At 39.5% G+C, this 12,696-nt stretch overlaps 1 protein-coding gene across 4 annotated transcripts in view; it reads right to left on the bottom strand.

Annotated features, from left to right (window-relative positions):
- Positions 1-12,696, bottom strand: part of pde8a (phosphodiesterase 8A) — a 150,553-nt gene that overhangs the window by 94,146 nt on the left and 43,711 nt on the right. The window lies entirely within an intron of this gene.

Here is a 12,696-nt window from a genome sequence, read left to right as displayed (position 1 = left end):
CTTTAGCCTTACTAGCCATATTCCAAGTTAGTTTATTCATATTTAATGAGACTAATCGGATCGTGGACCGCATCGGTTCGTCCCACTAGAGAAATTGCCATTGAGGGCCCACTCTCACAACACTTAGATGCAAACATTGCCAAATGGAATAAGTATCATATAGACCTATAGGGCCCCTGCTGGGAGAAACCAGGAGATCCTCTCATAATTTGGTGGGCCTGTCTGACCAAACAGCACAGGCCTGCCTAAGGCCTAACTGAATGAGCTCCAGCTAAAAAGATCACCTGGGACTAGATTATTTGGGCCCATACATTGGCCAGTAAAAGACACCTAGGGGCACATTCATCAAAGTACGAGTTCGAATCCCGAAAAGGGAAAAATTGATTAGATACGATAATTTCTGATGATCGCAAATATCACGAAAATGCTTACAATTAGTCAGGATAATATTGTATTGGCGAACCGTAAGTCACGAAATTTTCAAATAATTTAAATATAAATATAACAAATAATTAGTATTTTTTCATGAAATTTACAGTTTTAACAGCTATGGTGTAGAAAGTTATTTTCTTCTGTTGAGAACGAAGCAAGCTGCACCCCTGTATCATGTCTGAGCTTCTATTTTCACTGGGATGTGTTGCTGGGAAAAAGTATTTTTAGATTATTTGTGTAGAACACTTCTGTGCGTAATTTATTTCCTGATTTTTTTTTATAATAAGAACTGTTCTACCACATTCGAGATAAAGATAGTAAGCTATGGCAAATATGTAACTTCAAAAATACATTGTCTTCCCAAGACAAGCTGAACAGGGCCTCATAAAGTTTCCACTACAGCCCCAATGGGAGTCAAAAGGTCAGTGCTAGCTCCAAGTTAAAAACAATGGGATATGGAGGAAATCATTCTTTCAAATTAGCCTAGAAATTCTGTGTTTTCTTTGTATGGTTTGAATGAGGGAACTGAGAGATCTGCGGAAGCAAAAATCAGAGCTTAGTCCTATTCTTCATGAAATGACAAGGTCACATAAGACGCTTGATAATTCTGCCATTTTATACCAATCTAAGAAATGTATACACAAATGCTTTCTCTTACAAATGGCAATATTGTAGTAAACCAGGGACAGAAGAACATCTGCATTGTATACAAATGCAGACATTTCCTTCCTAGCAGGCAGGGGGAATACACACTCCATGGCATTATAACGCTATATGCAGCAATCTGCAGATAAAAAAGCAAATTTTTAAAAAATCCCAGGTTTGCTAGAAACAATAATTTTTCTAATGGTATTTTTTAACATCCTTAGATTTGATAACAGAGGAATACACACTGAATTTCATACCCCAACACTGCATTTCTAGAATGAAAAAATATGTAATTCTAATCAACCTTCCAATGTGCATCAAAGGACAAGAAACCCCCATAGTGCCCCTACCCCACACAGGTCTTCCTTCAGAACCACATGATGCACATCCCCAGAGGTTGTCAACTGCCCTCTTCCCCCATACCTGAGAAGGACTGGCAGCCTCCATGCACAGGCTTGTCACATCCGGTGAGCTGGCTCCCCATCAGTGATCACTAACCAGAAGCATGTGGACCAGAATCCAGGACCATGTTTTTATCCACAATGTAGTAATTTTTCCCAGAATTCCAGAATAAGAGTAAATAGATAGAAAATATGCAAGTTGTGGTGCACTATTTTCTTACTAAATTTGTATGTAAATGGTGTCATATCAAATGTACATTTTCAGTCATGGCATTAGTACCCTGTTTACTTGACTCTATGGACACATCTGGGGAAACCTTGAATTACCACCAGGTTAGGCTACTTTCCCTTACCCAAGTGTGCACAATATCAGGGAACACTGGGACAATAAGGAGCACATATAGACCAGGCACAGAGCAGGGGAACCCAGGGTGCAACAATGTCATAATTCTGCTACCTGTCTACTCCATGGATGAGGGAAACATTATTACCAGGAGATCACCAGCTTTTTTAGATCACTAGAGGTATCTTGCCTTAAGCGGACATGGAACTTGACTTGGCACTGGTACAGACACAATCACTTTTGTGATTGTCAGTGCAACTCAGTTTTGCATCCATAGCACTTATAATGTAGTGTCACCCACTGTGACCTACATCACTTATATTTGCCTATTTGTATCTGTAAGTTACCCTCCCATATAGATTGTAAGCTCTATGGGGCAGGGTCCTCCATCCTCTTGTGTCTTTAACTCTTAACTTATTGCAACTGTATCTTGTATTTATTGCTATACTTTGTATTTATCTATTATCTTATTAACCCCCTGTTTGTATTAATGTATTCTACTGTACAGCGCTGCGTACATAAGTAGCGCTTTATAAATAAAAATATACATACATACATACATTTTGATTGGATTTTGTAAATAAGCCTTTTAGACTCTCATCGACAGAATAGCGCTCTGCTGAAACAGACCAATGAAGAACGAAAATCCTGTCTTGTGATTAGCCCTACCCCCTCTCAATACTTTAATTTTCTTTTCAAGCAAGAAGCTGCTGCTTGATTGCACCTCTATATCCCTTTTGTTCAAGGGGTAGCAGACCTACCCAATGCAATATTTCATACGTACACTGGAACTTCCTAGCCAATATGTCACAGGGCTATTATGACAATAATACCTATGCAAGGTGACATTTCATAGAATGCAGATGATAAAGGGAAAAACGCACACACTAAACAACAAACACAATTACTATTTGGGTGGAAGTTTCTTAGAGGATAAGAAAACACTTGACAGAAATACTCTGCATGCATTCTTAAGAGAAAAATTATTGTTCCTGTCTTTATGTTTTGACGTTTCAGAAAAAAAACATCTCTGTTGCAATATCCGGAAGAAGCCACTTAAGTGAAATGCTATTTTTCCCGTGCAGTTTTCTTACTTGACAGTGCACAAAAGAAGAATGCCTTGTTAAAAACAGGAGAATCATGTTGGTTGAGTAACTGGAAATAGCATTTTGTTTTGGTTTGTTAAAGTATGATACTGCAAAAGGAAATTTAGGAACTCCATCAGTTGATGCACTACAGTTCCCAGAATCCTTTAGTCATCTGAGCTATAGTGCTATGATAAGATTGCCTGTACCTGCATTATACCTTTAAATAACTGTATAGTCTGATTCCAAAAGGTTAAATGTCCAATTTCTCTCTTTAACACTCCTGTGATAATTGACTGGCTAGGAATTCTGGGGAGGGTACGACACACTCAGCCAGTTAAATGAGCAATTCCTCTAAGCTATAAATCCATCATAACATGGTTTAGTATTATTCAATGTATGTTGAAGCACAGCATTTCCATGTAAAGGTGCTTATACTACCATCCAGTCTCTAGCACAGCCTTAAATACATGTATGAAACCTGTTTACAATGACTGAGCCACAGCATGCACTGGGAAGCGGAAAGTAGGAAGCCTGGAGCCCCTATTTACCCATCCTACAGTCCTGCTGCCATTTGTTCCCAAAATGCCCTGACACTGAGGGTAAAATACTGATAGTAGAGAACTCGCAATATGAATCCAAAGATAAAATGTGACTTGAAAACATGCAACTGTTGATTATAACTATACACTGTGATTACCTTGATCTGTAATACATTCTCTCCTGATAATTAACTATAAACCAGGCTCAGACAGAGCAGGGTGTGCGTCCTGACCATAACTATGCATGGTCAGGGGATAACGGTGCAAAATCACAGTGGGCCCCTAGGAATTAACATCTGTGGCTTATGCAGGGCAAAGCTCAGCTTTTCCATTCATGTCAATGAAATGTGATGCATGGCAGGTAGCTGCAATAAAGCATAGTCCAAATGCTGAAAATGAATGGTATGACTTCCTGCCTGCTTACTTTTCTATCAGCTAACACAAGCCTAAGCGCAATAACAACAGACAGTGTTACAAATATGAACATACTATATATCTAAATTTTTCAGTGTGATAGATGCAAACTCTTTCAATCTGTATTAAAATGTGGCACAAAATCACTGTAGAAGAAATTATTTGGGAAAACGCACAAGTCAAATTGCTAAATATTTCATTAAGTGCCTTTCAAACACTGCTCATGAAGCAGGTCAACATAATGTATTATGCAGAGTATATTTAATCCTACAGCAATAAATATGTCTAGAGTGTATAAAAATACACTGTAGCAGTGTATGCATTTTGTTTGTATTGTCCTTATCTATATACATAGAGTAAATAATGTTCCTATTATTCAATATCCCAGACATGTATTCAGCTACTTATGTCAAAATGTACTATTTTATTCAGGTGCAGGCACATCAATGAGCTTTTTGGAACATAAAGGCAGATTCTTGGCCTGCTTTTATCCACAGGTCAATAATCTGCCCCACATGGCAGTGCCCTTAAGGTCGCCATACACGTTAAGACCTGCTCAGCCCTAGGACCAAAATATCAAATTACAACGATGGGTATAGGAGCTATCAATCCAACAGGAAAATCAAGAAAGGTAAGGGTCAGCAAGGCTCATTGGCGGTCCCTATACACGGGCAGATAAGCTGCCAATTCAAGTCCTTCAACCAATTTGTCACCTTATCTGCCCCTGTATGGCCACCTTAAAGGTGGCCATACACGCACCGATATTATCGTACGAAACCTCGTTTCGTACAATAATCGGTGCGTGTATGGTATGTCGGCGAGTCGACCGATATCGCAGGAACCTGCTGATATCGGTCGACTCGCCGATCGGACCAGTTGGAAAATTTTGATCGGGCGCCATAGAAGGCGCCTGACCAAAATTCTCCCTTCAGATCTGAATCGGCAGAAGGAGGTAGAAATCCTATTGTTTCTACCTCCTTACCTGCCGATTCAGCCCTGAATGGTGTGGGGCGGATCTTACGATGTTTCGTGCGACCGATGGTCGTACGAAACATCGTCAGATCGCCACGTGTATGGCCACCTTAAGCCTTTTACTATAATTAAATTATTTCTTAGCCAACATATTCCTGGGTGTGTAGAAATCCATGACAGACATTTGACCCATGTTTATCAGCATTTAAGTGTTACAACCATTGTATTTTGTACCCCGTGTCACGGCCCTTAAGGGAATACATGGTTGGGAAAAGCTAAATATAAATACAAATATTTATTGCAATATATTAAAAAGCAAAGTAAATAGTAATGCACCTAATTACAACTGCAATAAACAAAAATTTGAATGTTTTTCTATAAATGCAGTTTCAGCTTTGCACTTTCCCTTTTAGTGAATTTGTGCTTACACAGATGTGTCATGTTATCACTTCTTTAGATAGATTCCCTCTACCTATAAATACATGTATTCCAACTGTCTAGACTCTGGGCAATAGCATGAATCATCCTAACTCCCTCACTACTAGTTCTTTCTCTCTGCCTCTTTGCTCTCCAGGCTCATGGGAAATAATTTGTACTTGTTGCCCCCTTATTTGGATGCCGGCCCACCCCCCAGCTCTGCCGCTCAATTTATCCGCCAAGTATGCAGCAGGAAAGGAAGATTATTCTTTTTTTCCCCCACACATTCTAATTTACCATATAGGCAAAGGCCCCATTCCCTAAATCTGATGTCCTAGGCAGGAGCCCTCAATGGTACATGTTGCCCTGGCTGCTACATATTGTCTTGGGGACAATTAGATTGTAAGCTCTTTTTATTTTATAAAGGTGTGTTACTAATAACATATATAAATGCTTATGCTAGTGCTGTGCAGCCAGACTGACATAAAACAAATGTTTTTCAGGGTCCCAAAAGTACCTGGGCCTATACGGTTCTACCCTTATGATTACCCTGATTAGTGATTTGCCGGTTGGATGGGTTCAGGCCCTGGTCCTGACTCTACCCAAGATCCTCCCAATCGCCTCTCCAGCATTCATTCTCTGGCCATCTGCCATCTTTGATTTTTTATGCTCATGCCTGCCCCAAGTTAAGCTGGCGATAAATAGTAAAATCTACCTGCAGAAATGCTTTTGCCAGACCCACCCTCCTGGATTCCCCTGACTTGATCCTCCTAGATCAAGTCAGATCACATTTGGGACATATGCCCGACCATCCATTGCCTGACGCTGTCCTTAACCAATGAGAATTTCAAGTCAGCCAGACTAATATCTGCCGTTAACTGGTAGCGGAGATGTCAATACTGCCCCCTGTACAGCCAACAAAAAATGCACTGGCAGACATAATAAATTTGTATTTATGATAGGATAATGCCTACTGAAGGCATCAATGCCTCTTGTAGTAAGCAACTGTTAAACTAGTTGATGAATTTGTTCAGAACAGCCATCCTGTTGTATTCAGTAGGTCCAATTATTACTCTGCATTGCAGAATTAAGGCCAAGAAAAACACGACCAGGATGCATCATTTGGTGCAATACAACATACCTACACTGATTGTATTCAAAGGTATATTTTGTATTGCATTATTCCAAAGCCAAATGCAGCTCCTAAGGCAATATATGATATACTGTTTGCAGTGTTTACATAATTATTCTACCTAATCATTATTCTAATTATTATTCTGAGACCAGTAACCCGCAGCAACCAATGAGGTCTTTTCTTATATTAGTCTAACAGCATTTAACTATTAAAATCTAACTGCTGATTGGTTGCTATGAATAACTGTATCCAGGCAAAGTGTTTATAATGTGACAATGTTTCATTGACAGCTACAGCATTTGCCTATCATTTAATAAAGCTTTTTCTCAGAATCAGATTATCACAAGTCATTGCTGGGCAAACAGTGCCCTTTTCGTCACACTGACATCAAGCCACCCTCTGGATAATGGAAGCCACAAGTATTTTGTTTTCTGTTTTTTTATAAAATTATCAGCTTTTATAAATGTTCCTTTAATAACCTTTTTATTTGTTAGAAAACAGTAATTGTGTGCAGCTGGGGGAGGGACATTAAACAAATGTTTCTTAAGAGTTTTGTTTATAGAATGTGCTCTAGGTTAGAAATAAAAAAATATTCAGATTTTAATAGGAACATGTCACTAATACACTATACACCAAACCAAGCACCCCTGCTTACTAACTATGTAAATCTTCTACATGGAACTGCTGTCTAAATGATAATGTGCTTGTGAGCAGGGCAGTGTTTAATTTTGTCCTCCATCAGGATATTGCCCACCCCTCAAACACAATGACAACGACATTGACAATGCAGTGTTGGAGATCAACACAGTTAGTAAGCGTTGGGTTAGGGGGGAGGCAGGGGAGCACCTAGAAAGCTCTTGAAGTCTAGATCTTTAGGCTTGTGCCACACAGGGCTGTTTCTTGGCCAGCAGAAAATCGCACCCGTCTGCTACCTTGTCTGTGCTCGGAAGGACGCAGACAGACGCAGTGAATATCAGCAAGAATTATGAGAGTTTGCACTTCACGGCAAAAATATCTGCCACATCTGCCTGCACCCAAGCGGAGGCAATGCTTCCGGATGCCGGCAAGGTAGGAAGCTGGTGCTAGATTAGGGGCTGATTCTCGGCCTGCATTTTTTCACAGGTCAAGAATCAGCCCCAAGTGTCACTAGCCTTTAAGTAAAAGTGACATGTTTCTGTTAAAACCTGGAATGTGTCACTTTAATAATATTTAACATTCCAGGCATTGATTTGCCATTTTGTTGTGGAACGGATTAAGGTTGGTAAGTACACAATTCATAATATAATGTGAAAATACAACAACTTTTACATATTTGTATAAGTTGCAGACATAAAATCTCTGCATGTATAAGATTGTTGACTTTCAGGTAAAACACAGACAATGAAAAGGTAATGACTTTTAAAAATAGCACCTATTGGAAATGGCACATCTCCTGGCTTCTTAGACTTACTTAACTGGGTTAGTACAAATGCTCAACCTGAATGTAGTGTAAAAACCCAAGAGGTAAGATCTGTTGACACTAGGGGCACAGCCAGATAAAGAAGCACACTCAAAGCCAGAGGGTATATTAAAGGGGTACTGTCATGATTTTTATGGTATGCTTTTTATTTGTAAATTCACTCTACCATTTAAAATTTTACTCTTGAACCAAGAAATATATATACTTTTAGCTGTAATATCGGCGTGTAGGCAGCCATCTCAGTGCATTGTGTCTGAGCTTTCAGAAGGAGCCAGCGCTACACATTAGAACTGCTTTCAGGTTACTTATTGTTTCTCCTACTCCCATGTAACTGGAGGAGTCATAAGCCAGACTTGGATTTCTTACTATTGAGTGCTATTCTGATATTTACTGGGGCTGCTATCTTGTTGCCCTCCTATTGTTCTGCTGATCGGCTGCTGGGAGGTGAGATCACTCCAGCTAGCAGTAAAGTGTAACTGAAGCCAGCGCACAGGTCACAAGGCTGTAGCACCATGGGAAATGAAGAATAGGGCTAGCACCCCATTCGGCAGCATAAGCTGTGGTCTATACTAACTACAGTTTAGCAGAAACATTTAGGCCCTTTAACGGTTACAGGAACCTCAAAGCCAAAAAACCTGAAGGATAGATTTGTTTACCTTGCATACTGCAGAGCTCTCATTTTCTGAATAAAAGGCCTATAGCACACGCATTACATTTAGGTGATGTGAACACCACTTTAAATGCGATGTCGAAAAAGCAGGAATGTTAAAATGCTTTAAAGTCACTAAATGTGCTATAGGTCTAAAGCCTTGTGCAGGGAGCAGAAAGTATTTAAGATGATAAAAGGTTTGTGGATAAAGGTTTGATATTTCAGGCTTCCGCCAGTCTCAGTTCTGGCCAAATTCTAATAACTTTAACTGAGAAAGCCATGTACTAGTTTCCAGCACAAATTACACACACAGGTACCAGTTTATCACTTATCCCTTCGTAAGAGCACAGACAGCATATAACGATGAGTGAAGGGATATTTACTTTTATACACGGGGCAAAGGTTCATATCAGATACCTTTGTGACACACATGAGGAATACAGAGTTCCCGGCCGTTCTGATTTCTCTGGCGCAGATTTTGCAGAATTTATAAAAACTAAGTTATTGCAGCATGCAACAGTGACACTAGGCCATGTATCAGCCTGCAGCCACAACAACTCTATGGCAAAAACAACTGGAAAAACCACCGGACTAGCACTGTACTAAATCACAGTTAATTTATACTGTTGTACAGGCTGGGGACCTGTTATCCAGAATGCTATGGACCTGGGGTTTTCCGGTTAATGGATCTTTTTGTAATTAGGATCACCATACTTTGGCTACTAAAAAAACATTTAAACCAAATAAGATTGTTTTGCCTTCAGTAAGGAATAACTATATGTTAGTTGGGATCAAGTAAAAGGTATTATATTATTATTACATAGAAAAAGGAAATCATTTTTAAAAATGTGATTAAATGGTGTTTAAGGGAGATGGCCTTCCCATATTTCAGAGCTTTCTGTATAATGGGTTTCTGGATAATGAATCCCATACCTGTATAATATATATATATATACACATACAACAGTAATATATGCTGTACATGTTCCTAAGCAACGGGAGAGGTTTATCAGCTAGCACACATAACATGATCCTCTATAGTCCAATATATATATAGGCAACTGGCCAACAACTTTAGGTTGCCACAAGAAGGGACTTTCCATTGGTGATTAAATAGAGTCTAGTCAATGAAATACCACCCAGTGGAAGCTATGCCCACAAGCAATCCAGGTGGGACTAAAATGCTGTAGAAGCAAATGGCTTAGGATGACTATTACTCTTCAGATAAACACATAAGGGATGTTTTTTAGTATGCCTGGCTGATCAGACCGTAACACCATCCCATTTGTAATAGGCTAATTTACCTCTACGTGTATATCATAGGCTAACCTGGTTTCATACTTTGGGCCATGAACACCGGGTGACTGTTATTAAAGCACCAAAATAGGCAGACAGTCATTACAAAAGGGTGAGACACTACCAAGGTGTGTGGAAGACTGATGTATGTGACCAGCTTTACCATGTACAAGACACAGCTACAGTTAATAGCATTCTTAGTATGAATGGACCTTGTGCCAATCGGTTCAAAAAAAAGAAAAAAAAAAAATAGCAGTACATAATGCCTGGAATTGTCTGCAAGTAATAAAAAAGTAGGAAAATTGGCATACTGTACCCATCCCAATGTCCCTGATTACTCTTAGGGACAGTGAGAACCAATAAACTTTGTTGTGCCATTAACCAGCTACAGGCAGAGTTGTGTAAAGCAATTATTTCCACTAAACACATAAATAGAAGTACATAGTTGATTGAGTACATTGTAAACTCTTCTGCATTAATGCTGAGATTTTTTTTAACTTATGGGTCTGGACCAAAAATAGGAGTTATCATGATCCCCTTAAAGATAGTAAAAGTTCCTACAACAGAAAATATTAATTAAAACAATGAGAATAACTGCTTCTAAAGCAATTTTCGGGTTGCAAAACATTATCTGGCTAAATTTGGGTCCCATGAGAAAAAGGTTAAGAATTACAGCATTAACACACATAGGTGGAAATAGCCATACCAACTGCTTCAACTGAGATTGTCCATACAGTAACAGAACACTATAATCTATTTAAATGCACTAGAAGTGCAGATGTACCTCATTTACTAAGGTACTGCAGTGCCAGGGCCATCACCAAGATCTTGGGGCCCCATACAGCAAACTAGTTTATAGGCCCACAAGCCCCACGTGTAACAGCACAGAAGGCCATTTTAAGAACCAAAAAAACATATATGTCTTTGGCTGTCCAGCTGTGGGACAATATTGCTGTCCAGGGAAGCCAGGTCCTAAAAGGCTACCTACAGCAATCCTGGCTGTTGAAGGGGTGAAGCTATATTGTTTTACTTGCAATGATGCTGTTTTCCTTGGCAGACCCAGCTTCTCATCTATAGCTGGATCTGCTTACCCCTCTAGCCTGGACCCTAAAAGGCCTAATGCCAGAAAGTACAAGCTTCTGAGAGTAAATGGCACCCTGACTACTGACTACTTCAAAGAAAATGGTTTGAAACTTTGTAATCTTCCTCAGTCAAACACAATGTTTAGAAACTTGCCCCAAATCTAGAAAGTTATGTGACAAAGAAGTGCAGTAGCAGCATCTCACTCTGTATTGGTCTAATAAATGAGCCCCCATATTTGGCATGAACATGGCTAGACTAGGGAAGCAATATGGCACAAACAAACAAAAATGCAAAGGAGGATTTATAGGTGCAAAGGAAATTACACCATTTCACATTACTATTAATTAAAAATGTTTAATATAATAAAATCAAATGTATAATAAAATATTTATATACAGCATTAATGTTCCCTTTTAAGACCACCAAATGTGCTCACAAATGTTGAAAACCTGCACTCACCCTGCTAAAAGCCATAAAGCTTGCAGAGAGCAGGGACAGATACTATACATGTTTGTTGTTAAATGGTCATTTTTATAGCACTATTCACGAGCATTCAATATTTTAAGCATGCTTTCTATCTTGTATGAAAGACAGTCTGAAGCCAGTATATGTTGCCAATTCCCTGGTTTCCTATCCATCTAACAGGCTGACAGCTTTAAACAAGAGGCTGTTCTTTCCAACGTTAAATATTTCATTCAGCAATTAGCGACTAGTGCCAAAAACTACCTATACAAACATTAATATTTGCCTGCTGACGTTTAACATTGACACAAATATCAGCCATATAAAAAACTGACATGGCTTTGAGTCAGGGAGCGAAAGAGGTAGGCCCTGCTCTCCTGCAAAACCCCACATACCTGCACCATACGCTTCAATGTTCTTATTGCCAACCCTGTTCTTTATTAATGAAAACACCCCAATGGCAAACAATAGCTCTAAGAATGTGAGCTCTGATCAGGAGAAACTGCAAGACAAATAAGTGCAGCTATAAATGAGTAGTATTGAAGGTAATTTACACACTCATTTTCAGAGACTCTGTTAAATTGTGTCCCTGCCATATCTTCTAAAAGCATTTAGATAACCAGGGCACATGTTTGCTGTCCTTCAGAGTAAGCTGGGGGGAAGAAACTTCCCTTGCACCAGTGAATCTGCAGGCACTTCCCTATCAGCAGTCTCATTAATTTCTGCTCAGGAAGTCAGCACTGAGAGTGCAAATAAAAACTCTTTCCCCCAGCATAGTAAGAAATGTTTTGAATTATTTGAGATTACACCTAATTATGCCACACTCTGGGTCCCTAAACTGCAGTTTAACTACAGCAAACAAATTGGGTGCTAGTCACTGTAAATCATCAATAGCAGATGGGCCACATGTTTACAACACATTTATAAAATGCCCTTTAGAGGTAGCTATTGATTGTATACGTCTCTGTCACATTATTATTTGGGATATGACCACTTGAGGAAACTGTTTCCCCCAATAAAAGAAGCAAACGTTCTGTCAAGATACACCCAAATGTCGGTCCTTCAGCTGTTGCCAACTACATCTTCAAGCATTGGCGTTACTATAAATTAATGGGCCCCACAGCAAACTTATTTTAGTGCCCCCCCCCCCCCTAAACTTTGGGATTAAGTCATTTTCCATAAAGACACACAGGAACTGCACATTAGTCAGTGCTCCACCTCATGAGCCCCCCAGCAGTGGCTCTATAGAGTCCAAGCAAAGAGAGTTGCAAAACAACAGCTGGAAGAGCACAAATGGGTTATCTAATTGTGGATGTAAACCAGAATCAGTGGTAGAGCTGAGAGTGTATATGAGGTGC

The sequence above is a fragment of the Xenopus tropicalis genome, chromosome 3 (genome assembly GCF_000004195.4).
Source record: "Xenopus tropicalis strain Nigerian chromosome 3, UCB_Xtro_10.0, whole genome shotgun sequence".
NCBI lineage: Eukaryota > Metazoa > Chordata > Amphibia > Anura > Pipidae > Xenopus > Xenopus tropicalis.
This window is presented reverse-complemented; position numbering and strand designations above follow the sequence as displayed.